The sequence below is a fragment of the Myodes glareolus genome, chromosome 2, assembly GCF_982192425.1.
Source record: "Myodes glareolus chromosome 2, mMyoGla1.1, whole genome shotgun sequence".
Taxonomy (NCBI): domain Eukaryota; kingdom Metazoa; phylum Chordata; class Mammalia; order Rodentia; family Cricetidae; genus Myodes; species Myodes glareolus.
The window spans coordinates 111,446,673-111,460,058 of NC_142027.1; positions in this window are offsets into that span (position 1 = coordinate 111,446,673).

Here is a 13,386-nt window from a genome sequence, read left to right on the forward strand (position 1 = left end):
TGAGACCTTGTCTCCATTACAAAGGAGGGGAAAGAGCCAAAGATAAGAGGAGGGGAGGAAGAGAGAGGAAAAAAGAGAAAGAGGAGGAGGGGGGAGAAGAAAAGGTGGAGGAAGGAGGAGAGGGAGGAGGAAGAAGAGGGGGAGGAGGAGGAGGAAAAGGAGGAAGAAGTGTGGAAGGAACAGAGCAGGAAAGGAACTCCATTTGGATGTTTGAGTGGAGGTTGGGATGGGCAAGTGGGTGGGAGGGAGGAGACAGCAGTGGGGGAGGGTCTTGCGCGGTCTCCACCCCGGCCTATGTAGGGCCTGCTGAGTTCCCAGCCTCACTCACGAATGGAACAGAATGGACAGCCATACACTCTGTTGATTTCCAAGTTTATTTAAACCCAGAAGCCCTTATCATATCTCCATCCAAACAGCACAAGGTTAAACAAAGCCGGTTTCAAGATCTGCTATAAGGAGTTGATTTAAGATAAGGCTCTTTCTGTGGTTACTGGACCTTAGGTGAGGTCCCACCTTATCACCAGCTCCACGACAGGCCAGGAGCTAGGCTCCACTAACTGCCTCTGAGTCCCGGGAAGTCTTGCTGAGGAAGGGAATCCAGTTCCTGTAGCCTCACAAGCAGCTCTCTGGATGTCAAGGAATCTCTTCTGTGTGACTCTCCAGCACTTCTAGGGACTTGGGGCCACAGTCATCATGATGACAAGGAGGAAATTCATTAAAGAAAAATTATTCAGGCCTGGCTTGTACAAGTCCAGGAGTAGAACACCTGCCTAGGGTCCTCCAGTGAGGGACTGGGGTGTGGCTTAGGGGTAGAGCACCTCACTAGAATCCCCCAGTGAGGGTCTGGGGTGTGGCTCAATGATAGAGCACCTGCCTAGAATTCCCTAGGGAGGGGCTGGGGTATGGCTCAGTGGTAGAACACCTGCCTAGAATCCCCCAGTGAGGGGCTGGGGTGTGGCTCAGTGGTAGAACACCTGCCTAGAATCCCCCAGTGAGGGGCTGGGGTATGGCTCAATGGTAGAGCCCCTGCCTAGAATCCCCCAGTGAGGGTCTGGGGTGTGGCTCAGTGGTAGTGCCCCTGCCTAGAATCCCCCAGTGAGGGCCTGGGATGTGGCTCAGTGGTAGAGCACCTGCCTCAGTGGTAGAGCCCCTGCCTAGAATCCCCCAGTGAGGGGTTAAGCTATGACTTAGTTGTAGAACATTTGCCTAGAACTCTTCAGTAAGGGTTGGGGGTGTGGCTCACTGCTACAGAATTTGTCTGGCATGCATGCATTCCTGGTCCCACTCTTAGTGACTCAATGACACTTTTCAGAGCACAGTAAGGTAGAATTCATTCTCTGCAACCTGAGTTGGTAACAGCCCATTGTGATGGTGTCTTGGAGTGGGAAAGAGATTGGGTTCAGCTTGAAGACATGCTAGGCGAGGTGGTACATCCCTGTAATCTCACCACTCAGGAGAAAGAAGCAGGAAGTTGGGATAAGAAGTTCAAGACCAGCCTGGGCTAGGCAGTGAGAGCCTCTTTAAAGAGAACAAATATAGGATTGGCAGGATAGCCCAGCAGTTACGCACTTACTTGCAGACAACTGAGATTCAACTCTCAGCATCTCTATCAGGCAGCTCACATCGCTTATCAGACAGTTCCCAGGGACCACTTTCTGGCCTTCAAGGGCACTTGCACACAAACTACGCACGCACGCGTATAAATCTATGCAGGTACACCAGCATACATAATTTAAAAAGAAGAAGATGACCTTGCTGGCCCACACCTTTAATCCCAGCGTGTCAGCATTTGGAAAGCAGAGTAAAGTGGATCTCTTTGTGAGCTGAAAACCAACCTCATCTACATAGTTCTAGGCTACATAGTGAAGGAAAAGGAAAAAAAGACAAAAAACACAAGAATCCTAGAATCCCCCAGTAAGGATCCAACCAGTCACAGCCAATCCAAATCAAATATGCTGTCCTACTTGCTTGGGGCCCAGCCAGCATGAGGAGACCCCTGTGGATGAGGGCTTATCTGTGTGGGAGTTTCTTGTCTACCTCCTCGGTTCACTAACAAACCCATCACAAATCCATTCACAAACCCATTCAAGCCCCATTGGCTGCTGAGACATATTTTGCAGTCTTGCTACTGATTCACCAGGTCTCCTGTAGCAAAAGTGTGTTGGGTGGACCAGCAAGATGGTTCACTGGGCAATGGGGATTGAAGCTGAGCCTGATGACATGAGTTCGACTCCCCGAAATCACATGGCTGAAACAGGAAAGCTATTCCTGCAAGTGTCCTTTGATCTGCCTTATGTGGCACATACACGTACACACAGATGTGCACACGCCCACACACATGCACACACACTCACACAAACACATGCACGCTCACACATACATGCACACAGTCACATAGACACACATTCATGCACACACACACAAGAACATGCACGCACGCACACACACTCACACACACATGCACACCAGTCACATAAACATATGCACGTGTGTGCACTGGTGTGTGCACGTGTGCGCACGCGCACACCCACACCCACACCCACACCCACACCCAGAGTATGTTTTGCTTTGTTCAGCACATCACTGGGAGATTCCAGGCAGGTTTGACTGCATTCTCAGCTCCTTTTTTTAAAATCTAGTTTAGTCTTGTAGTTGTTCTGAGACATTGCGTAGCCCAATTGGCCTGGAACTCATCAAGATCTGCCTCTCTCTGCCTCTCTCTGCCTCCTAAATGTTAGAATTAAAGGTTTGTGGCACCTTGGACAGGCTAGTTTGGTTTTTTGTTTTTGATTTTTGGGGGAGGAGATTTTCAAGACAGGGCTTCTCTGTGTATCCCTGGCTGTCCCAGAACTTACTCTGTAGACCAGGCTGGCCTCTAACTCATAGAGATTCACCTGCCTCTGCCTCCCTAGTGTTGAGATTAAAGGTGTGTGCCACCACTCAACTTGTTTTTTGATTTTTTTTTAAAAAAAAACAATTTATTTATTTTTATTTACATTGGTGCTTTGCCTGTAAGTATCTCTTTATGTGGGAATCAGATTCCCTGGAGCAGGAGTTACAGACATCTGTGAGCTGTCATGTGGGTGCTGGGAATTGAACCTGGGTCCACTTGAAGAATAGCCGGTACTTTTAACCAATAAGCCATCCCTCCAGCTCCTGTTTTCTTTCTTTCTTTCTTTCTTTCTTTTTTTTTTTAACTTCTAAAGATCTCACTCTATTCAGGCTGGCCTCAAACACAAAGCAACTTTCCAGCCTCCACCTCCTACATTGCTGGTTATAGGCGTGAACCAGAATACCAGGGTCTGTTTTTGTTAATTTTATCACATTGGCTTATTAATTTGTATGTGAGAGTATGTGTGCATACATAGCATATCGTAGTGTGTGTGTAGGTCAGAGGTCACAGGTACACATGGATCCCGTTGTGTGTGTGTGGAGGTCAGAGGTCACAGGTACACATGGATCCCGTTGTGTGTGTGTGGAGGTCAGAGGTCAGAGAACAACTCACACGAGTCAATTCTTTCCTTGCCCTATGTAAATCTCAGGAATGAAATTTATGTACCCGGGTTTAATGCCAAGTGTCTTCACCCTCTGAGTCGCTGTGATGGATCTTTATCTATTTACTTACTTACTTATTTTGAGACAAGATCTCACTGTGCAGCTCAAGGTTTTGATCCTTCTGCCTCAGTCTCCCTAGAAGTGGGAGTTGTGTGTGCCTCTGTGCTCAGCCCATGTGCACATATACATTATTTTATGTGTATGGGCGTTTTTCCTGTGTGTCTGTGCACTACTTTCATGCCTGGTGCCACGGAGGCCAGAAGAGGGTATTGGATCTCCTGGAAGTGAGGTTCCGGAAGATTATACATCTGCTGTGTGGATGTGGGGAATCTGATCCAGGTCCTCTGAAAAGGCACCCAGTGCTCTTAACTTTTGAGCCATCTCTCCAGCGCCTACATTTGATTCATTTATTTATTTTAGGTCAGTTCTCACTATGTAACTCAGACTGACCTCAAACTTAGGATCCTCCTGCCTCCACACTCAACCAGAAAATTTTGTTATCAGCTCCTAAACTGAAAATCTCTGCCCTGCCTTGGAGAACTGAAGCTCTGGTTTCTATGGCCTGCCTTGAGGAGCGAGTTCTTGGGTAAGATACACGAATGAAAACCAAGACAGACACACACACAGACAGACAGACAGACAGATAAATAGCTAGGCTCAGTTACTTATATGTATAATCTCAACAATGTGGAGCTGAGGCAGGTGGATCAGGAGCTTGAGGCCAGCCTGGGCTACACAGATAGCTCTTTTTCTTGAAAAAAAAAATTAGAAATGTAAGCCATATGTGGTGATGCATGCCTGTAATTCTTACATTAGGGAAGATGAGGCAGGAGGATTGCTATGAGCTCAAGGCTAGATTGGGTCCCATATCGAGTCTGATGACAGGTTGGACTACCGGAGAACCTGTCTCAAAGGCAAAAACCAAAAATACGAAAAAGCAAAGGCAGTTCTCTAATCTGCCTTGTCTGGGAATACACCACAAGCCCCTCATTTTATGCTACTACTTGGGGGAAGGAATGTTCAGAGCCCAAGAGGAATGTGAACAGACGAGTCTTGCTGGCTGCCTCCCATTTCATCCATCAGCCTTAGAATGTACTCTTTGTCTAGACAGGACCTTACACAGTGGCTCACTCTCACCTCTGCGGTGATGCCTTCATAGAGACCCAGAGGTGGGGCTGGAAGTATGGCTCCCATGGAGGGGTGCTTGCCTGGCACGCTTGAGGGTTTGATTTTTCAGCACGGCATTAAATTGGCCCTGGTGACGCATGCAAATAATTCCGACAATCTAGAGTTCATGGAAGCAGGGAGAACAAAAGCTCAAGGTCGGGACTGGAGAGGTGGCTCAGAGGTTAAAACTATTTGTTACTCTCGCAGAGGACCCAGGTTCGATGCCCAGCACCCACATGATGGCTCACAACCATCTATAACCCCTAGCAGGTACGTACTTGACACACATAACATGCATGCAGGCACAAACATTCGTGTGTGTGTGTGTGTGTGTGTGTGTGTGTGTGTGTGATAAAATTTAAAAATCTAAATGAAGCTGGGCGGTGGTAGCATATACCTTAGATCCAGCACTTGAGAAGCAGATCTCGGTGAGTTCAAGGCCTCCTTGGCCTACAGAGTGAGTTCCAGGATAACCGGGCCTACACAGAGAAGCCCTGTTTCACAAAACAAAATGTCTAAATAAAGTTCAAGGTTACATAATGAGTTTGAGGTTAGCTGAGTTGTGTGAGACTCTGACTCTAAACAAACAAACAAAAACAGGCAAACAAGCAACCACAACAGGGCACAAAATCAAAAGCCCTAAAGAACTAGGCTCGGAATGTATCTATTTTGCCGACACTGGGAGTTTCCCGGATGGCGGCCGTTGGGAGACTTGTCTCTTCCCCAGTCCTCTTCCACCCATTTCTTTATCTGTATTTTACTGGCTGCTTTTGTGTCAACTTGGCACAAGCTAGAGGAAGGAGCCTCAGTTGAGAAAATTCCTCCCTGAGATCCAGCCGTAAGGCATTTTCTAAATTAGTGATCAGTGAGTGAGCGCAGGCCATTCTGGGTGGTGCCACCCCTGGACTGGTGGTCCTGGGTTCCACAGAGAGCAGACTGAGCAAGCCAAGGGAAGCAAACCAGAAGACAGCACTCCTCCACGGCCTCTGCATCAGCTCCTGCCTCCAGGATCCTGCCCTGTTTGAGTTTCTGTCCTGACTTCCTTCTGTGATGAACAGTGTAACCGAAGTGTAAGCCTAATGAACCCTTTCACCCCCAACTTCCGTTTTGGTCGTGGTTTTCATCACAGCAATAGAAACCCTCAGTAAGTCATGTATTCTTATGTTATTTGGAATTTGCATTTCCATCTCTTTATGGTGCATGTGCGGGTGAATGCACATGCCACCGCATGCTTGTGGAATAGCTTTTGGGGATCAGGTTTCGCCCTCTGCACTGTGTCCTGGGCCTGGCCTCACACTGCCAGGCTTTATCCCACCCCTGCTTTTTGTTTGTTTATTTGCTTTTTGCCATCCTGAAATATGAGACCAGGTCCCAACCCAACAGATTTTATTTTTTTTAAATTTGAATACAAGACCTGACTAAATATCCCAGATAGACTTAACTCTTTGCTTTTTGCTGTTATTTGTTTCTTCAGACAGAGTCTCTCTTGTGTAGCATTGTCCGTCCTGGAACTCTGTGAGTCCGAGGCCAGCCTGGTTTGCCAGCTGCTGGCCTTGGACTCACAAAGATCTGCCTCTTCCTCTTCCTCTTTCTCCTTAGTGTTGGATTTAAAAGCGTGAACCCTTGTGCCTGGTTTGGCCTTGACTTTTTTTATCTCCCAGCCTCATCTTTCTTATTAGTTGGTGATTACAGGCGTGAGCCATCACACCTGGCCCTATATCAACCTTTATCAAAAGCTAGTAAACATTAAGTTATTGTCTTGAGAACTGTGAACAGCTTGAAGAAATGACTGAGCCACGAGGAGAGGACAGAGAGAGCATTCATTTACAGATGGCTGGCCAGACACTCAACGAAAATAATCTGTGGTGTTGGGCAATGGTGGCGCACGCCTTTAATCCCCCCACACTCAGGAGGCAGAGGCAGGGGGATCTCTGTGAGTTGGAGACCAGCCTGGTCTACCAGAGCTAGTTCCAGGACAGGCACCAAAGCTACACAAAGAAACCTTGTCTTGAAAAACAAATAGGGGGCTGGAGAGATGGCTCAGTGGTTAAGAGCACTGGCTGCTCTTCCAAAGGTCCTGAGTTCAATTCCCAGCAAGTGGCTCTCAACCATCTGTAATGAGGTGCCTCTTCTGGCCATACATGCAGGCAGAATACTGAGAATATTGTATACATAATAAATAATAAAAATCTTAAAAAAAAAAGAAAAACAAAAAAAAGAAGAAGAAGAAAAGAAAGAAGGAAAATAACCTGAGGTGGCGTGAAGTCAGGCCTCAGGACCTCAAGGTCATTTTATGATGTGTAGTGAGTTTGAGGCCTGCCTGGGCTTCATTGAACCCTGACTCAAGCTAGCTGTGTAGTTGAGGATGACCTTGAACTTTTGTTTGTTTGTTTGTTTGTTTGTTTGGTTTTGAGACAGGGTTTCTCTGTGTAACAGTCCTGGCTGTCCTGGAACTTGCTTTGTAGACCAGTCTGGCCTCGAACTCACTGAGATCGCCTGCCTCTGTCTCCCAAATGCTGGGGTTCAATGCATGGTCCACAACTGCCCAGCAACCTTGCATTTCTAAGCCTCCTGTTTCTAGCTCCTGTGTGCTGGGATAGCTGTGTGCAACCACAGCAAGTTTCTGTAGTGTTGGGAACCAAATCAATGGGGCTTTGTGCATGCAGGCAAGCTCACATCTTTAGCCCCCTTTATTATTACTATTTCATTTGTTTTGGTTCTGTTTGGTTTTTGAAACAAAGTCTCTCTATGTATGTTGGGCACACTGGCCTTGAGACTCAGAAATCTGCCTGAGTGCTGGGATTAAAGGTTTGCACCATCATGCTTGGCTTGTTGTTAATTTTTAATATGACATAAAAAAAAGTTGAAGCCAGGCGGTGGTGGCGCATGCCTTTAATCCCAGCAATCCGGTGGCAGAGACAGGCAGATCTCTGTGAGTTTGAGGCCAACCTGGTCTACAAGAGCTAGTTCCAGGACAGGCCCCAGAGCTACAGAGAGACTCTGTCTCAAAAAACAAAAACAAAAAAAGTAAAAAAGTTGAGGGCAGTGCTGGGATGTTGAGTTCAGAGGTCGAACTCAGATGCACAGCCCAGGTTTGATCACCAGCATTACAAAAACAGAAACAGCAGGGCAGGGGTGGCCCACAGCACTTCGAAGCAGAGGCAGGAGGTTCTCTGAGTTGGAAGCCAGCTTGGTCTACAGAGTGAGTTCTAGGGACAACCAGGACTACACAGAGAAATCCTGTCTCAAAAAAAGAAAAACCCAAGCCACAACCAAATAAAAAAGCCATTTGCTGGGTTACCGTGGATGTCACGGAGACGCCTGCGTGCTTAGCTTCCCTCTTGGGGTTTTTGCTGAAGGTTTACTTGGCTCTGGATCAAGGAAAAGGTAGTTCATATTTCCGTCCCCTCTCTGTTGCCCCAGGGCTCTGACTTCTCATTCCAACTTCCGGGCCCCCTAAGGACCATTGAGAAGCAAAACTGGTTGGGGCAGATATCTGTGGGTGGGCCTTGTGTGGAAGGCGGTCTTTGTAGGTTTCTCGGTGTTGGTCCTCTGCTGCAGGGGCCTGAGGGGGCCCAGACCTACTGCATACTGCCTGCCTCCTTTCTGCACTTGCTACACACTGAGTCTCAGGATAGATAGGTTTTGATTTGTTCTGGCCTGGCGTGACAAGGTGTTGTATTCTCATCCAGTGAGTCCATAGTTCTGGGTGCAACCTTTCCCTCCCATGGGGGACACTGGGAAGGTGTGAGGTGAGAATGGCCAGGCTAGGGTGGACTGTTTTCTCTCAGTCTGACTTGATTGGCTGCTCTGGGGTAATTCCCAGGCTCTTAGGTGTCACAGGGCAGGTGAGGAAGGGGTGAGTCACACCTACCTACACCTTCCCCTTGGGAGAAACTTCTCTCTCCCCAGGGCTAGGTTTCACCAAGCCATAAACGGGCCCTGCCCAGGATCGCTTTCTTCCGTTTTCTGCCAGATCCAACGGAAGCCAGCATGGGGGCTGCAGGGGAGCCTGATCAAGGGTTTCAGACCAGATTCCCGAATCCCTTGGCCCATGACAACCCCCTTCTTGTCCCCTAGATCCCCTCCGTCCCTACTGAAAGCCGAGTCTCCTTCCACTGTCTGATCTTTCATTCTCCCTGGGGAATTAATGGTGGGCGGCTGGGGATGAAGAAGCAGGAACCGGGTGAATGGGCCTAGGAAAAGGCCAGGGGGCTCTTTCTTTTCTCAAATTAGATGTATTCAGTTTAGTTAATATGAGTGTCTTGTCTGTATATGTGTTTTGTATGTGTATATTTGCACCATGTGCGTGCCTGGTGCTGGCGGACGTCAGAAAAGGGCGTCGGACCCCCTAGAACTGGAGTCACGGATGGTTGTGAGCCACCATGTAGGTGCTCCCGGATTTTCTGAGGCTTAGCTGGCTGGGTTTCCCTAGGTTAGTAGTTAGGCGGGGCCATCCATGCCAAAGAATCTCGGTGGGCGGAGTTTCTCAGTCTGTAGGGAAACCATGTGGGCGGGGCTTCTGACCTTAAATGCAGGCGGGCCTATCAAATCTATCAGAGAATGTTGGCAGGGCCATCTAGTGACTAGACGAGTCTTAGGTGAGAGTGTGGGCGGGGCTTCAGGCACTGCATGGAATCTGTAGGTAGGACTCGCCGCCACCCGTCGAGAGCTTGTGGGAAGGATCTCCGTCTTTTAAGGGGTGGAGGGGCTGCTAGGAAAAGATATGAAGTTGCCACCACCCTAGCTGCTCGAACGGCTCCTCCCTCTTTCTTCTCCTTCACCCAGCCTCTGAAGCGCAACATCAGGACTAAACTGAGAGGACTCTTCCCAGATGGGTCCTCAGGGTGGCAGTATTTCACAAGACCAAGCAGAGGTTGTTTGGTTGTGTGCAGTGAGTAGGGGGACAGGCGTGGGGTGGAGCAGAGAGGTAAAGGCGCTTGCCGCTGAGGCTAAGTTCGGTTTCCAGAAATCACAAGGTGGAAAAAGAAAACTTCCGTGGGTTGTTTTCTGATCTCTACATGCATGCCATGGCATGCACACAGCAAACACACACTCGCGCACAGACACACAGCAGACAAACAGATACACACACACTCGCTTTTTAAATAAGCAAGCCGACCAAGCTGCAGTGACATCCACCTCCACTCTCCGCTCTTGCACCAAGGCTCCCCACCAAGCACCTCTTTCCATTCAGTCTCCTGGGTTCTCATATTCCTGTCTCAAGGTGGCCTCTTCAGAGGATGTCACAGCCTCGGCCACACTTGTTTTTCCCTCCGTGGATGCCTAAGGCGCACTGGACCCGGCCTAAACATCCTGCCAGGCAGCGCGGACCCTGGAGAGAACAGACTCAGATATCCAGCACTCCACAACTGTTCCCTTTTGTAGACCTAAAAAGAATCCCACCTCTGGTTCTTCACAAAGGAAGCCAATTTGGAGGTGCCTTAGCAGCCTGTTCCAACGGCCGTTCCTCCGGTGTTGTATGAGATTTTCAAAATGTCTACCAAACTTTGTGGAACATTTTGGAACTGCAGTTCCCACTAAAAAACAGGAGAGGACGACTTTAGCCCTGGAGAAAGAAGTCGGTGTGACAGGCAGCTGAGGTTGGTGTGAGCCCTGTCGCCTAGGATATGAGCTATTCTCTCTCCCTCTGAAGTTTATTTTTATTTATTTTGTTTTAAGATTTTATTTTAGCCTGGCGAGGTGGTGCACACCTTTAAGCCCAGCACTTCAAAGGCAGAAGGAGGTGGGTCTCTCTGAATTTGAGTCCAGTTTGGTCTACATAGTGAGTTCCGGTCAGTCGAGGCTTCACAGTGAGACTCTGTCTCAAAAAATTTTATTTATAACCGGGCAGTGGTGTGCACACCTTTAATCCCAGCACACAGGAGGCAGAGACAGGTGGATCTCTGTGAGTTTGAGGCCAGTCTGGTCTACAGAGTGAGTTCCAGGACAACCAAGGCTATATAGAGAAACTTTGCCTTGAAAAACCAAAAAAGAATCTACTGATTGATTGATTGATTGATTGTGGTACAGGGAACTAAAGCTAGGGCCTCATGAATGGTACGTAGGTATTCTACCACTGAGGAATAGCTCCATCCCTATATTTTCAAAAGTTATAACCTAAATTTAATTTACTTTTTCATTTTTATGGGTGTAGATGTTTTGCCCACATTTATGTCTTGCACTAGGTGATGTATGCCTGGGGTGGGAGGACAGAAGAAGGTGTCAATTCCCCTGGAACTGGAGTTACAGGCAGTTGTAAGCCTCTGTGTGGCTGCTGGCACTCAAAGCCAGGTCCTCTGGAAGAGCAGTCAGTGCTCTTACCCACTGAGCCATCTCTCCAATCCCTTGAGATTGTATTTTAATTACGTTTCTCCTATCCCTTTCCTTCCAACAAACCCTCCCATGTAACCCTGTCTGCTCTTCTTCAAATTCATAGCCTCCCCATCAATTGTTATTGCATATATATATATGTATAGCGTATGTATATATATATAGTGTGTATATATAGTGTATATATAGTATATATAGTGTATATATAGTGTATATATAGTATATATAGTATATATATATTGTATATATATATATTCCTAAGTATAACCTGTTAAGTTCATAGAATGTTACTTTATGTCTGTATTCTGCTGAGGTCACCTTGGGCATGCTGACATCTTACAAATAAACTTGACTGAAACAGATGTTTGTTGCAGTCACACCGCTTGGCTTTGGTGAGCAATGCCCTGGATTCTAACCCTGACTGAATCACTTTAATATTCTAAGTTCTGGGGGATGGAGAGATGGCTAAGTGATTAAGAGCACTCACTGGCTGCTCTTATGGAGGATCTGGGGTTGATCTCAATCACTGCATGTCAGCTCACATCCTTTTGTAATTCTGGTATCAGGGATCCAACACTGACTTCTGGGCTCTGTAGGCATTGTATGTGTACTTTGTGCACAGACATGCATGTGGGCAAAGCACCATACATATAAAGTAAGAAATACACATTAAAAAACAAAGAAAAAAAAGAATGCTCTGGGTGTTGGTGGTGCACGCCTTTAATCCCAGCACTTGGGAGGCAGAGGCAGATGGATTTCTATAAAGTGAGTTCCAGAACAGCTAGTACTGTTACTCGGAGAAACTCTGTTTCAAAAAACCAAAAATAAAAATAAATAAATAAATACCCCCCCCCAAAAAACGAGCCCGCTCTAAGCATTGGAATTGGGTATGTTGACAGGATGTGAGATAGCAAAATAGAATTAAATCTGGGGTTTATAAACATCTGGTAGAAATTCACCAGGAAGTCACTTTGAGACAGTCAACTGAAGTTCCTGTATGATTGAGGCCCTGACTTCCAAGTTTTTTTTTTTTGTTTTTTTAAAAAAAACAAAGGCAGCCCATAGAGGTGATGTCATCAAACCAGGGGCCCATAGCATCCTGCAGAAACTAATGGGGGAGGCTGAGGCAGTCAGCTGGAGTTTACCCAAGGCTGAGCTTCCTTCCCATGGTTGACTTCAGGTTTCTCTCTCTCTCTCTCTCTCTCTCTCTCTCTCTCTCTCTCTCTCTCTCTCTGACTGCGGGAACATTTATACCAAGGGATAAGCTCAAGTAACATTGCTGCTTACTTTCTAACTGTTGTTAAAGATACAATGTTTTTACTTTGGTTCTGTTTCGCCATAGGCGCAGGGGCATCCACAGACAGGATTCTTGGAAGGTTCTTGACATGAATATGTTTGAGTCTAAAGTGAAAGGCTAATCCGCTTTTGGAGCCAGCTTCAATTTGTTGTTGTTGAGACAAGATCTCACTGCTTCCCTGGCTGGCCTGGAACTTGCTGTGTAGACCAGGCTGGCCTGGAACTCAGAGAGATCCACTTGCCTCTGCCTCCAGAATTCTAGGATTAAAGACGTGAGCTACTATGCCCAGCTCAGCGGCAGCTTCTAAGTGAGCTCAAATAACACATGTCCGCTTTCTGGTATAATGCACTTATAACAGTGGGGTATAATCCAGTGGAAGAACATTTTCCTCCTGTACTAAAGGTTCTGAGCTTAATCCCCAGGTTCACAAAACAAACACAAAAACCAAATGAGCAGGGAGGGTGTGGTGGCCAGGCCGACCATCCCAGCACTTGGCAGATAGAGTGGTAACAGAAAAAATGAGGGGGAGATTTTTCTACTAGGGAAGGAGCAAGCAGGAGGAAGCTGTAGGTCACCCGAGAATGTAGGGTATCAAACAAACAAACAAACAAACAAACAAAACAAAACAAAAAACCAAAAACTTCCACTATGAACCCCTGCTATTTTTAAGTGCTTTTCCCCTTCCCCTTTTCAATGCTGAGGAGAGAACCAAGGTCTTATAAGAAAGAGGCAGCTGTACTCTAACCTCTCACTGGGGGATTCTAGGCAGGGGCTCTATCACTGAGCCACAGCCCAGCCCCTCACTGGGGGATTCTAGGCAGGTGCTCTACCACTGAGCCACAGCCCAGCCCCTCACTGGGGGATTCTAGGCAGGTGCTCTACCACTGAGCCACAGCCCAGCCCCTCACTGGGGGATTCTAGGCAGGTGCTCTGCTACTGGGCCACACCCCAGCCCCTCACTGGGGGATTCTAGGCAGGTGCTCTGCTACTGGGCCACACCCCAGCCCCTCACTGGGGGATTCTAGGCAGGTGCT